This window comes from Liolophura sinensis, chromosome 8 (genome assembly GCF_032854445.1).
Source record: "Liolophura sinensis isolate JHLJ2023 chromosome 8, CUHK_Ljap_v2, whole genome shotgun sequence".
NCBI lineage: Eukaryota > Metazoa > Mollusca > Polyplacophora > Chitonida > Chitonidae > Liolophura > Liolophura sinensis.
The window spans coordinates 3,802,978-3,818,161 of NC_088302.1; the positions used below are offsets into that span (position 1 = coordinate 3,802,978).

General features: G+C 40.6%; 1 pseudogene; it reads right to left on the minus strand.

Annotated features, from left to right (window-relative positions):
* Nucleotides 1-15,184, minus strand: part of LOC135472429 (deleted in malignant brain tumors 1 protein-like) — a 55,452-nt pseudogene that overhangs the window by 7,216 nt on the left and 33,052 nt on the right.

Here is a 15,184-nt window from a genome sequence, read left to right on the forward strand (position 1 = left end):
AACACTGTCTGTATAATATATTTCTACTACATAAATTTAACCTTTTACAGAAAGCAAAACTAGATCCGTTTATTTCACTAGAAAAATCTCGCCTCCCTTTGGTGTTCAAGTTTGCAATATATCTGAAATTGCTGTCCTACTTACCGCCATCTGTTGGATCATTGGGTCGTAGGCAGACCACGGAGGCATAGTTCGAAGAGGTACATTTGACATCACGAATACACTCGCTAATAGTTTCATCAGATTCCCGACAGCTGAGGGTTTTATCCGTCAACATGTCTTTATTTGACAGGTAACGTTGCTCGCCATAGGCTGAGCAGCATACGGCACGACCGTCCACAAAGCCGAGGGACTGACAAGCCAGTCTAGCAGTGAGATCGGTGAAGTTCGAGTCACAAACGCCATACCAAGATGTGTTGTGGTACAGAAGAATCGGACCGTGCTTTGCCTTCCGACCAGTCGATAGTCTCACTGAAATGTTTTGAACAAAAAAAGAGAACAGGATGAAATATACGCAAAAAGAGCAGCGACAAAATGTTTAATTACGGAAAAGCTTCAGTCAGGACAGCTGAAATTTATAACATGATGCTGTTCACGTTGACAAGTCCACATTTGAGAACCGATAAAAGTTTATCAAGCCGCGATTTTCATGGACAGGTTGTATTTCCCTGGAGAACTGCCATAAACAGTCCGAATAATTCACAAGCTACGTTACAATGAGATTTGTCCGCACTGCTTGCTTGAGACCAGATCCCGGTTATTACGTTGTCCATGCTTTGACTTGATGTAACGGTCATTTCCATATCATCCTTAAATTGGTCGGCTTTTCCCGCGCAATGGTAATTTTGTTCAAAGTCTAACCAACCGTTGTTCTCTTGTAACAAGAGTACTATATTACCAGTTTGTCAGTTATGGCAAATAATGTAACAAATACAGGTAGTTATGGCCAAAAGACTTCATACAATTGGCCTGAATTACTTTTGTTGGGAAAGCTGTCCTATGACAGGAGAGGATGAAATGCACAGGACGTAATAAATTAGGCTTTAAGGTTTTAAACGGCTATTTCATCATTATACTGCAAATAATACACACTGAATCAGTGCAACAAAACAACAATACAATCTCTGAACAGACCTGGACCGTAACAGTTGACAGCAGCGTCCCTGCGGTGATTTGCACAGCTTGAAAAGGAACTGATTTGTTTCCAACCTTCGTGTGGGCATTCATTCAAACTGGATTCATTGCCGACACATCGCAGTCGCCCGTCCCATACAGGGCCTGTGGCGTTGTCAAATGTCACGCTGTAGAGTGGTTCGCCGCCATTGTAGCCTAGCTGACGACAGATGACGGAGGCTTCGCGGGAATCCCAGAAGGAATTACACAACGATCCCCACTGATTGTCAACGCGTATCTCAACCCGTCCCTGGTTGTCACTGTCACCCGCCAGTCGAAAGCCTAAACCTGCAAGTTACCAAAGTGTTGCATTACTTGATATTTTGTTACTTGCCTTATTATTTTCCTTAAAGAGCATTTCACTGAAATCTTCTCGTCAACACTACCTATGTGGCATAGTATGTACCCTGACCATCGATTTCTATGTTTTATCTACGTGTGGTGTTGTTATCTTTGATAAACACTTCTCCTATGACGTCACAAAATGGCTGAAATACTGTCAGTGTGTGACCTTAAACCCTAATTATTCGTTCATTTGTTACATGGAAATTTTACTCCAACACAAATTGTGGTCTTTAAAATTTTTTCTGCACAAAATGCCACGTTTACAACATTCTATTTAAATACCTAACGACATAATGTGTGGATAGCGATTGTTCTGTGTAATGAAGATGTACCTGATCGTGAGTAACACAACACGCCTGCGTTGTGCTTGGATCGACACTCAGACACGTTGCCCCAGCCGATGTGCTTACAATCAGCCAATGAGTTCTCGTTTCCGGTACAGCTAAATTCAGACGTCCAATAGGGGCCGTAGTAGTTGGTGAAGACGTAGCTTGCCCGGAAGTGCCTGTAGGCTTCTCCTCCGATGTATCCCATCTCCCGACAGGCTACCATAGCGTCGTTGTCGTCCCAACCATCGCTGCAGATACGACCGGTGATGTTCATGTACTCCACCAAAATATCGCCTGTGTAGTTACTTCCTTCGCTGATGGACAGCTTTGTGTATCCTATCAACATGATTACCACTAATTATTACCGATTCTCAATATCATCAAGAGGATTACCAGTGTTTATGACAGATTCTCAATATCATCAAGAAGTTTACCAGTGTTTATGACAGATTCTCAATATCGTCAAGATGATTACTAGTGTTTATGAAAGATTATCAATCTTATCAAGATGATTACCACTGGTTATGACCGATTCTCAATATCATCAAGAGGATTACCAGTGTTTATGACAGATTCTCAATATCAAGAAGATAATTATCAGTGTTCATGACAGATTCTCAATATTATTAAGATGATTACCAGTGTTTATGACAGATTCTCAATATCATCAAGATGATTATCAGTGTTTATAACAGATTCTCAATATCATCAAGAGGATTACCAGTGTTTATGACAGATTCTCAATATCACCAAGATGATTATCAGTGTTTATGACAGATTCTCGATATCATCAAAAGGATTACCACTGGTTATGACAGATTCTCAATATCATCAAGATGATTACCAGTGGTTATGACAGATTCTCAATATCATCAAGAGGATTACCGGTGTTTATGACAGATTCTCAATATCATCAAGATGATTACCAGTGGTTATGACAGATCCTCAATATCATCAAGAGGATTACCGGTGTTTATGACAGATTCTCAATATTATTAAGATGATTATCAGTGGTTATGACAGATTCTCAATATCATCAAGATGATTACCAGTGTTTATGAAAGGTTCTCAATATCAAGAAGATAATTATTAGTGTTTATGACAGAATCTAAATATTATTAAGAGGATTACCAGTGTTTATGACAGATTCTCAATATCATCAAGATGATTATCAGTGGTTATGACAGATTCTCAATATTATTAAGATGATTACCAGTGTTTATGACAGATTCTCAATATCAAGAAGATGATTATCAGTGTTTATGACAGATTCTCAATATCATCAAGAGGATTACCAGTGGTTATGACAGATTCTCAATATCATCAAGATGATTATCAGTGTTTATAACAGATTCTCAATATTATTAAGATGATTACCAGTGTTTATGACAGATTCTCAATATCATCAAGATGATTACCAGTGGTTATGACAGATTCTCAATATCATCAAAATGATTATCAGTGTTTATGACAGGTTCTCAATATCATCAAGAGGATTACCAGTGGTTATGACAGATTCTCAATATCAAGAAGATAATTATCAGTGTTTATGACAGATTCTCAATATTATTAAGATGATTACCAGTGTTTATGACATATTCTCAATATCATCAAGAGGATTACCAGTGGTTATGACAGATTCTCAATATCAAGAAGATAATTATCAGTGTTTATGACGGATTCTCAATATTATTAAGATGATTACCAGTGTTTATGACAGATTCTCAATATCAAGAAGATGATTATCCGTGTTAATGACAGATTCACAATATCATCAAGATGATTACCAGTGGTTATGGCCGATTCTCTAACTGAGCAACATGATTACAAGTGGTTCTCTATCTTATCAACTTGCTCACCAGTGGTTATGACCGATTCCCAATCTTAGCAATGTGATGACCACTGGTTATGACCGATTTCCTAGCTTATAAACATGATCACCAGTAGCTATGACCGATTCTCAATTTTAGCAACATGATTACCAGTGAATATGGCCGATTCTCGATCTTATCAACATAATTACCATTAGTTATGACCGATTCACCATCTTTGCAACATTATTATCAGTGGTTTAGACCGATTCTCGATCTTATCAACATGATCACCAGTGGTTATGACCGTTTCTCAATCATAGCAACATGATCACCAGTGGTTATGACCGATTCTCAATCATAGCAACATGATTACCAGTGGATATGGTCGTTTCTCGATCTTATCAACATGATCACCAGTGGTTATGACCGATTCTCAATCTTATCAACATGATCATCAGTGGTTATGGCCGATTCTCAATCTTATCAACATGATCACCAGTGGTTATGGCCGATTCTCAATCTTAGCAACATGATCACCAGTGGTTAGACCGATTCTCGATCTTATCAACATGATCACCAGTGGTTATGACCGTTTCTCAATCATAGCAACATGATCACCAGTGGTTATGACCGATTCTCAATCATAGCAACATGATTACCAGTGGATATGGTCGTTTCTCGATCTTATCAACATGATCACCAGTGGTTATGACCGATTCTCAATCTTATCAACATGATCATCAGTGGTTATGGCCGATTCTCAATCTTATCAACATGATCACCAGTGCTTTTGACCGATTCTCAATCATAGCAACATGATCACCAGTAAATATGGCCGATTCTCGATCTTATCAACATGATCACCAGTGGTTATGGCCGATTCTCAATCTTATCAACATGATCACCAGTGGTTATGACCGATTCTCGATCTTAGCAACATGATCACCAGTGGTTATGGCCGTTTCTCAATCATAGCAACATGATCACCAGTGGTTATGGCCGATTCTCAATCTTAGCAACATGATCACCAGTGGTTATGGCCGATTCTCGATCTTATCAACATGATCACCAGTGAATATGGCCGATTATCAATTACAGCAACATGATCACCAGTGGTTATGGCCGATTCTCGATCTTAGCAACATGATCACCAGTGGATATGGCCGATTCTCGATCTTATCAACATGATCACCAGTGGTTATGGCCGATTCTCAATCTTAGCAACATGATCACCAGTGGTTATGACCGATTCTCAATCATAGCAACATGATCACCAGTGGTTATGACCGATTCTCAATCTTAGCAACATGATCACCAGTGGTTATGGCCGATTGTCGATCTTATCAACATGATCACCAGTGGTTATGACCGTTTCTCAATCACAGCAACATGATCACCAGTGGTTATGGCCGATTCTCAATCGTAGCAACATGATCACCAGTGGTTATGGCCGATTCTCAATCATAGCAACATGATCACCAGTGGTTATTGCCGATTGTCGATCTTATCAACATGATCACCAGTGGTTATGGCCGATTCTCAATCATAGCAACATGATCACCAGTGGTTATGGCCGATTCTCAATCATAGCAACATGATCACCGGTGGTTATGACCGTTTCTCAATCATAGCAACATGATCACCAGTAGTTATGACCGTTTCTCAAACTTAGCAACATGATCACCAGTGGTTATGACCGATTCTCAATCTTAGCAACATGATCACCAGTGGTTATGACCGATTCTCAATCATAGCAACATGATCACCAGTGGTTATGACCGATTCTCAATCTTAGCAACATGATCACCAGTGGTTATGACCGATTCTCGATCTTATCAACATGATTACCAGTGGTTATGACCGATTCTCAATCATAGCAACATGATCGCCAGTGGTTATGGCCGATTCTCAATCTTAGCAACATGATCACCGGTGGTTATGACCGTTTCTCAATCATAGCAACATGATCACCAGTGGTATGGCCGACTCCCCATCATAGCAACATGATCACCAGTGGTTATGACCGATTCTCAATCATAGCAACATGATCACCAGTGGTTATGGCCGATTCTCAATCTTAGCAACATGATCACCGGTGGTTATGACCGTTTCTCAATCATAGCAACATGATCACCAGTGGTTATGACCGATTCTCAATCACAGCAACATGATCACCAGTGGTTATGACCGTTTCTCAATCTTAGCAACATGATCACCGGTGGTTATGACCGTTTCTCAATCTTAACAACATGATCACCAGTGATTGTGGCCGATTTTCGATCTTATCAACATGATCACAGTGGTTATGACCGTTTCTCAATCATAGCAACATGATCACCAGTGGTTATGGCCGATTCTCAATCTTATCAACATGATCACCAGTGGTTATGACCGATTCTCAATCATAGCAACATGATCACCAGTGGTTATGACCGTTTCTCAATCTTAGCAACATGATCACCGGTGGTTATGACCGTTTCTCAATCTTAGCAAACATGATCGCCAGTGGTTGTGGCCGATTTTCGATCTTATCAACATGAGTACCAGTGGTTATGACCGATTCACTATGTTATCAACACAATCACAAGTGGTTACGACCGATTCTATATCTTATCATCATGGTGACCGGTGAATATGACTGATTCTCAATTCGCCATAGTGAAACAGAGGGACTGGTGTTTGTATGGACTTCGGTCAATCCTTTGCCACCTGTAAGTTTGTAATTAAATGTAAATTATCGACAATAACCACTATTGTGCATTTTCAGTAGAAACAGCACACAAAAATGTAATAACACGGATAAATAATGCGACAAGCAAAAATAAGCTGACTTACTCTCTGGTCTTGCCCCATCATAGCAGGCTACAGAAGCGTAGTCAAGGCGGAAACATCTATCAGTCGGCTCCGTCTGTTACATTGCAGGATTGATGTCTCTTTTCCATTGCAACTAATGTCGTCCATGATGGCAGATCGGAAGTTGTAACCAAGGGCCCCACAGCAGACAGAAATACCATGCTCAAAGCCTAGCTGTCGACAAACCACCGCTGGAAGATAAAAGAAACATTGACTAAGCTAAAATGGGAAAGATACATTAGTTCACTTACTGGCCACCGCTAAATGCGACTGAAGCAGAAATTGGTGTGTGAAAACATATTTTCTTGCCAACCGTCCTGAAAAAAGCAATGGTTAGAGAGAGAATGATATGGTATATCTATTTTAACTGAAAGTAACTCTCAACAAAAATGTATTTGATGTTTATTTTTGATGCAAAATGTCAACCTGTAACAAAACATCGTAACAAAAACCGCCTAGCTGTAACGGCATAAATGGAATTGCTGATGCTTACAAGCGTCGGTGTCGTCCCAGCTGGAGTGACAAACACTACCCATTCATCGTTCTTGTACACCTCCCAGCCGCCCGTAAGAGCCGTCTCCCCTGACAAGACGTACTGCAAAAAGTGAGTTGTTAGTCACACTAGTCATAAAGAAAAACTTATTGGGAAATACAGTCGCAACGTTCAGATTCTCTTGCTAGGGTATAAAATTTTTCTTCACATGCAGATGCGATATAGTAGTGGAAGTTTGTGGTTTTGTGTGATAAAATGTTAATTCCATTTGGCCGGGTAATGACAAAACTATTCAAGTTCAGCAAATCTTTACAATAAAAGCATTTTTTCTGAAATGCTTTCACTAACCGTCAGAGTAGCATTCCACGCCGGCGTCATCTTTGTGTTTGTTACAATTAAGAATTTTCGGAAACTCCCCATGTGGCCCTACAGGCGCAGTAGCGAGGTTCATTACCACGACACATAACGTTGTTCATCAAACACGGCAGAGGCCTGCCCCACGTAGCTACTCTGGCTGGATATGCCATCCTTGAAGCCAAGGTTGCGACAGACAACCTTAGCGTCGGTAGTTCCCCACAGGCTGTCGCAAACTGTACCCCAGATCCCACCGTAGTTGATCTCTACACGACCCTTACTTCTGGTTCCCGCCGCTAGTCTGTACTGTACACCAGCTGGGGGGGGGAAATTAAGTCATTACGTCATTAGCAAGATGATTAAGAGTTAAAAACTTATTATCGTCAAGTTTTGCCACATGACAATACAGTTTCCAGCGTTACAGTGTCGAGTTGTCCTTCATTTGTAATAAACAAAACCGATTTGCTTATCGTTGAGTAATGCCGACTGAGGACGTCTCAGAATAAGATGTATAAAGCTCCGGTCGGCATCGCGGTATAAAACACCATTTTAATAAATACATTTTAAACAGTTTATAGCTAAAGCGGCCCAATAATCTAACTTTAATCCGCTGTATCACAAACCTTGAGTTAATAAAGACAGAGCACATGTGCGAACAGAAAATAGAGGAGGACTGTAGTTTTACCAGCATGTTATAGCACATCACCCCGGCACGTTGAAAGTTCCGCGATCTGCCAGAAGTATAGTAATCACAGCCCGTCTCTTCTCCCAGGCCCTTTATATGTACAATCCTTCAGGAATTGTGCGCTGTCCGTGCAGTTGAAGCCCCCGATTAAAATGGAGCACTGGACCTAGAAGACGCATACATGGACACGCCTCCCAGGAAACCCATCTGCCTACAGGCTGTGTTTGCGGCGGTGTCGTTCCAGCCCGCATTACAGATGGGGCCCCAGATTCCGTAACGATTGGCTTCGATATAGCCATAATGACTTCCGTCTTTTATTCGCAACTGAATATCTGTACAAAAACACAGAGAATCCTCTTTGTTAACAAAATAAACAACAAAACTGACATCCAGTAAAAGACAGGGAGTGAAAGTTAAGTAAACTCATACATCTGCTTGGTGTTTCACGCTTGTCAATAGTCTGCATTAAATAGCTATAATCTTGCTTCAGTAAATCTTTACTATTATGTCACGACAATCATGTCAGTTCTCTAACCTTTTTCAAGGACTAGCTCTATTATCATCTTTCAACAAACACAAATGCTCTTGTAGTTACACAAAGGGTCAAATTTAGGGCATATATATGCTCTCATTTTCAGCTTTCAATATCACAAAAATAATCATATTTCATAGAACTTTTACGTATTGATTCTAATTTTAAATAATTAACAAAAAAAGTTCATCGGCTAGAAAACATTATCAGTAGCCAGTAGAAGTAGATTACATTATATCTTGACCTTTGCATGCAGCTTTTGATACATGATTCACTGACATGAATGACGATTGGTTGATTTGGAATATACAAACTATACCTGACAACACACTGAGATATTACCAAAAGGCTAGCAGCTTTGTTTTATACATGGTTTTGTTAATGGATTTGTAACCGTTTAGCCAAGAAACTTGTCTGTTTCCTTTCTATTAGTGATCATATGCAGAATAGATGACAATGTTCTCTACCAGTTTCTTTCATACCAGTACAACTTTAAAAGGAACATTCGAGAAAATAAAAACGCATAGCTTGACAAATAAATACCAAGAAGAATATATAAATATCCTCATTCATGCAAAGGAGTGAAATTGTTTCCATGACAACAATACCAGTACCACATCACATTAGCGTTTGAAGAGGTCACGTAGAATCCCTTCATTGTAAAGGGGATTGAAATTTAAGAGTATCAACACTTTTCACATAACAGAGTTTATTTTGTCCCTAGAGGAGACCTAGACATTATTTTGTTCCTAAAGAAGACATTATTTCTAATTTCCAAGAACAAAAGTGATACATTTTTCCACAATAAATCTTACCGGTTGATTCGCTGACATTTTTGTTCAAACAGAAAACGCTGACGTAGTGGTTTGTTTTGCAGCGTTTTGTCGATTTCTGACAGGCCTCTAGGCTGGTTTCTGTACCATCACACTGGATACTGGCATCGCTTATGGGAGCGTTCACTCGGATTCGTCTGCCCAGAGCAGAACAACATTGTGAATGGCCGCTAACGTAACCCAGCTCTTTGCAGACGACATTTGCGGATTGGTTGGAGAAGTTGTCGTCACAGATGCTTCCCCATTTCCCATTTGTCAACATCTCAACCCGACCGTAGTTCAGAGTGGGGCCTCCACTAAGGCGAACTGTGAGATAAACAATCTTGTCTGAGAAAAGAAGTGTAGCCTAACGCGGCGTTTCATTACCTGAACACATGTAGTAAGTATGCAGGGATGTCTCTAATATGTAATTCCTGACGATTTATCAAGTTTGGAATCAATATATAGCCGTAACCCCAGATCTATTCATCGGTTTAATCCCCCTTCTGATAACAATACAGAACTTGGAACAGGGCGCGAAAACTCTACAACCGGAAGCAAACATTGTAAACTACGGAACAGTAATACATTCTATCTACTTTAACAACAATACCAGTGACTTCAGTAAAATACCACGTGATCATGAATAACAAATCCTGGTATTTTTATCAGAGAGGTAGTGAGCCACAAAATCGTGCTTCCATGTTCTCTGATAGCCACTTACCATCGGAGTAGCAGTAGACCCCGGCGTCATTTAGATGTTGATTGCACATGACTGAGACGTCTGTACCAATCCCACCGAAGCTACACTGAAGCAGGTTGGACTCGGTGCCCTTACAGGCGCACTTCCTATCCAAACCCGACCAGCGCCAGCACCAAAGTAGTTGTTGAACAGAGCTCTTCCCGAGGTAAAATTAAGGGAGCGACACAAGACTGTGGCGTGCTCATCAGACCAGCCGTACCCGCACACTGTGCCCCATTCATTGTCAATCCCAATTTCCACGCGACCGTGGTTGGTAGACCCGTTTGCCAGGCGAATTTGAAAACCTGTATTACAACATAAATATCAGAACAGCATTAAGGCCTGACTCATACAGGCGAAATGTATATAGTGTTTATAGGCAAGCAGGAATTCAGCCATCGAGAGTCAGCGCAAACTCAAGATTTTCCTGATCTTTTTACTCTAGCCCGCAACTGTATTTGCTTAATAAGTTTGACTGTATCCATAATTTTACCTTTTTCCTTTTGTTAGGTCGAAGTTTTCATTAAATGTCTGAATTTGTTCAATTATCTTTTGGCCGTTTAGTTTTTTAACGTCATCATTCTACAAAATCGTTGACTAGAATTTTGGAAATAAATAACAGACATTTACTACACCTAAGCTATAAAATATTCTCGAAATTATGTTTTCACCCAAAATGTACTCAGATTTCCTTAAGGTAGAAAAAATAACCATCTGATTGACACCGGCAGAAAACTGATTCATCCCGTTGTTAAAAATCTTCAAGTTGGTGATATCAAGGCAGTCAGCATATGGGGGAGTCAAATTATGGTGATATCAAGGCAACCAGCATATAGGAGAGCCAAATTATGGTGGTATCAAGGCAACCAGCAAATAGGAAAGTCAAATTATTTGTGACACTTTTGATAGATATGACTTGTTATCGCCTCACCCCCACTGTTATCTCCTCACCCCCACTGTTATCGCCTCACCCCCACTTTTATCGCCTGGGAAAGCGACAATTTATGTGCAGGTTGTTATGACAGTAAGTAGCGTTATGTTACAAATATAAAATAAAGTTCCAGTTAGTGCATAATAATATTATGCTTAATAATTAAGTTTTGAGATTTTAATCTTTGCTCTCAGATACAGTATATGGAAAAGGTCATCAGATCAGTTATATCAGTTTGCAGTGGCAATTAATTTTCACTTGAAATTAATGTATGACAATCTCTTACATCTGCATAATTTTGAGGCAAAATGTCACAGTAACTTTCAGCGCTCCTGCACCGGAGTTCTATCAGTAACCATAGACCATGGTCGTTGAAGAGCATCATTCGTATGTAGGTTAACATTTTAGGCATGTATGTCTCGTATTAGTCAATATTATCCTTTATAAGTCTTCACACGTGTTCACACGTTGTGATTTGTCGCCCCTAGACCCTACTCAACATTAGCCTTTATAAGTCTTCACACGTGTTCACACGTTGCGCTTTGGCGCCACTAGACCCTGCTCAATATTATCTTTATACGTCTTCACACGTGTTCACGCGTTGCCATTTGTCGCCAGTAGAGCCTACTCAATATTATACCTTATAAGACTTCACACATGTTCACACGGCGATTTGTTGCCACTAGACCCTACTCAATATTCCCTCATAAGTCTTCACAGGCGTTTACACGTTGCGATTTGTTGCCACTAGACCCTACTCAATATTATCCTTCATAAGTCTTCACAGGCGTTCACACGTTGCGATTTGTTGCCACTAGACCCTACTCAATATTATCCTTTATAAGTCTTCACACGTGTTCACACGATGCGATTTGTCGCCACTAAACCCTACCCAATATTATCCTATATAACTCTTCACACGTGTTCGCATATTGCGATTTGTCTTTACACGTGTTAACACGTTTCGATTTGTCGCCACTAAACCTCTAGGATGAAAATAGCACAATAGCTATTTATTTGGAGAGGTCGACAAATCGCACTGTTTACGAAATATACTTTGTAGTATTTTATTTGATTTATCGAATTAGATGATTCAGTACAAGTCGCGCCGTCTGAACCCGGCTTAAATACCTGGTCAAATGATCTAAAGATCTAATACCGTGACTGTATCTATTTGAGCACTTTACCTTGTCTCTGATAGCACAGTACACCAGCCACGGTCTCTGTTGAGCAGTTCCCTACATTGGCCCATCCACTGTGGGAGCATGAGCTGAGATCCTGTTCATTTCCAGTGCAGCTAAGATTACTAAGCAACACGGGCATATCATCTTGTGTGAAGCCTCTGGATGAGGTGTGCCTGTAGTGAACGCCTCCGCTATAACCCATGGAACGGCATGCCACTGTGGCGGCGTTGTTGTCAAACCCATCATCGCACACGTAGCCCCACTGGTCCCAGAACTTCACCTGCAGTGCGCCACTCGTCTTGTTTTCTAAGCGTAAATCTTTAGAGCTGAGTTGTGGATCTGTCAAAATCGCAACAGTGTCACATATTGACTAACAGCTCCTCTGTGTGAATGTTAATTTTGTAAAATTACTCATCCCGATGTCATAAACCACACGCTTCAACAGATTTTCACTATTTCCAATTAAAAAGATAAGGTTTCCGGGGATAAATCTTGCAGCTTTGACCACACTTTGATCTTCGCATAGCCTGGACATAACTATCCCTCACAGCGGCCAATCAGAATCGATTCTATATCCCCTTAGGCTGACTTCATCTCCATAAAATGTTTAACACTGTGTACAATAGTTACGATTTGCTTATAAAGTACCCTATAAACTGACCTGCTGGTTGCAAGCTATTGCTGCAGATGACTGAGGCATAAGAATTACATAGTCCATTAAGAGCCAGGGTGTCGTATACACAAGCGTCGACATTCTGAGCGCCAGGTTGGCAGCGTATGTTCGTAATGCCAATCGGGGAGACTATCCTGCCAAAAGCGGAGCCCAGAACCGCCTTGCCGTATCTGTAGCCCTGCTGGGTACAGATGACCGTGGCAGTGCGGTCATCGAATCCAGCGTCACAGACCATCATCAGGCGACCATTCTCGTATATCATCACAGCTCCCATAGAATCTTTGGGGGTCAGGCGAACTGTCGAAAACAAAACCAACAATCGTGTTATAACAATATGATACTTTGTGACAGCTTTATGATTGGGCTCCCATGCAAGGTTATTTTTTTTTTCAAGAGAAATGAGTTAATTAAATGTGAACACAACACAGCACTTTGAGTATTTCTGAAACCAGTGAAGGCTATCCTGCTGTGATTAACATCACTGCATTTGTTTTCAAAAAATTCAGCTTAAACCATGGTGCTAGGAGATGGTGCTACTGTTTAAGCATTTACATGAACAGTTAGAATAAAACCCTAACTAAATTGACAAGAGCAGTATTTCGGTTTTTTACGTGTTGCCATTTACCAGCTATCACACTGCCATCGCTGCTCTGGTTTTGTTCTCCGTGTTATAGTTTTTAGTACTGTAAACCTGACCAAGCAGAATAATTACCTCTACCATAACATTCCACACCAGCGTCATCTCGATGCTCACTGCACTGGAAAATCGTTCTGTTCCACCCACCGTTAGTGCAAGAGAATATGTTACTTTCATTCCCATTGCACTGTAGCCCATTCATCCAAATCGGACCGCTTCCGCCTCCGTACTGTGAATCTCGCACCGCTTTACCATCGAGGTAGCCCAGTTGTTTGCATAAAACCCTGGCATCAAAACTATTCCAGCTATTGTCACAGACTGTGCCCCAAACACCGTCATAGGAGATTTCTACCCGACCAGAACTCACAGCATCACCTCCTCGCAAACGTATGCCAATCCCTGAAAACGAAAATTATCTAGCACTGTACAAATGCACGAAGAAAGTTCATAGTCAGAACAGAGACAAGCTTTCCAAGTACTGCATACTGTTCTGCGTCTTTTAAAACTCGCCATATCCTTTCTTACATGAACTGTTTCAAAAAGTCACATTTTTATATCTGTCTGGAGTTGATTATATTTTTCACGATCAAAATGTAGGAAATCTAGCTAATGTTAAACTGCACCTCATCGACTGTTTTAACAGTTAATAGTCATAACACAATTTCCAAATGACTTACAAATGAAATGAGCAGGAATACCCTAAAGCATCTAGACAGCAGATTATTAAATACCCATTGAATTTACCCGTGTTGCCATAGTCAACACCTCATTAATTTTACAGAAAATGTCATCAGAATAATATACAAACGAGCAACAGATACGCATCCATGTTGGCTTAAATGTTGCGGTGAATCTCACCTTGTTTGTAGCAGAGAGCTAAAGCCCGGCGGTTGTAAGAATAGGTACAGGTGTTATCCCGGTTTTCACTGTGGCTACAATTAAAGATGGAGTCTTCTTTGCCTGTGCAATTGAGGTCAGTGATCCACACGGGTGTGGAACTAAAAAAGCTGTAGGATCGTCCCAATTGAAAACCACCCTTATAACCGAGTTGTTTGCAGAAGACATTAGCGTCTTTGTCGTCCCACGAGTCGGAGCAGACAGTTCCGTTCGTACCATACCGCTCCACCACTACTTCCCCAGCGTACTCTCTGTCGTTCACAGCGTTAAGGAATACCTTCAAATCTGAATTAAAGAAGAAATGAAACTTTTATATTCAGGCCTTTCCCGAGATATTCCTACTGATGGCCAGGAAGCCTTCATGGAATGATGATACAATTTCACCACGACAAGTAGTTGTAACTATTTTAGATCGACATGATTAGGATAAGTCTGCTATTCACAGAAAGGTTTTATAGACAGATATGGGTTGTTACTTCGATGTTACTATCGTCCAATTGGTAACGCTGGCACTACTGGTCCGCATCGCTAGTCTCATTTGCTACACGTCAGTCATTATTTACATTTGTATTCAGCGATAAAGGCCTAGGTGCAGCAAGGTGATGAGCTCATCTCGTTTTGAAACTTTATCTGTTCATTTCTGACTGCTAACGGTTAAAATAGAATGTACGAATCAAGAAGTCAGCTAACTTCATAAGTGATATGAAATACTTGCCGATTAAAAATAAAT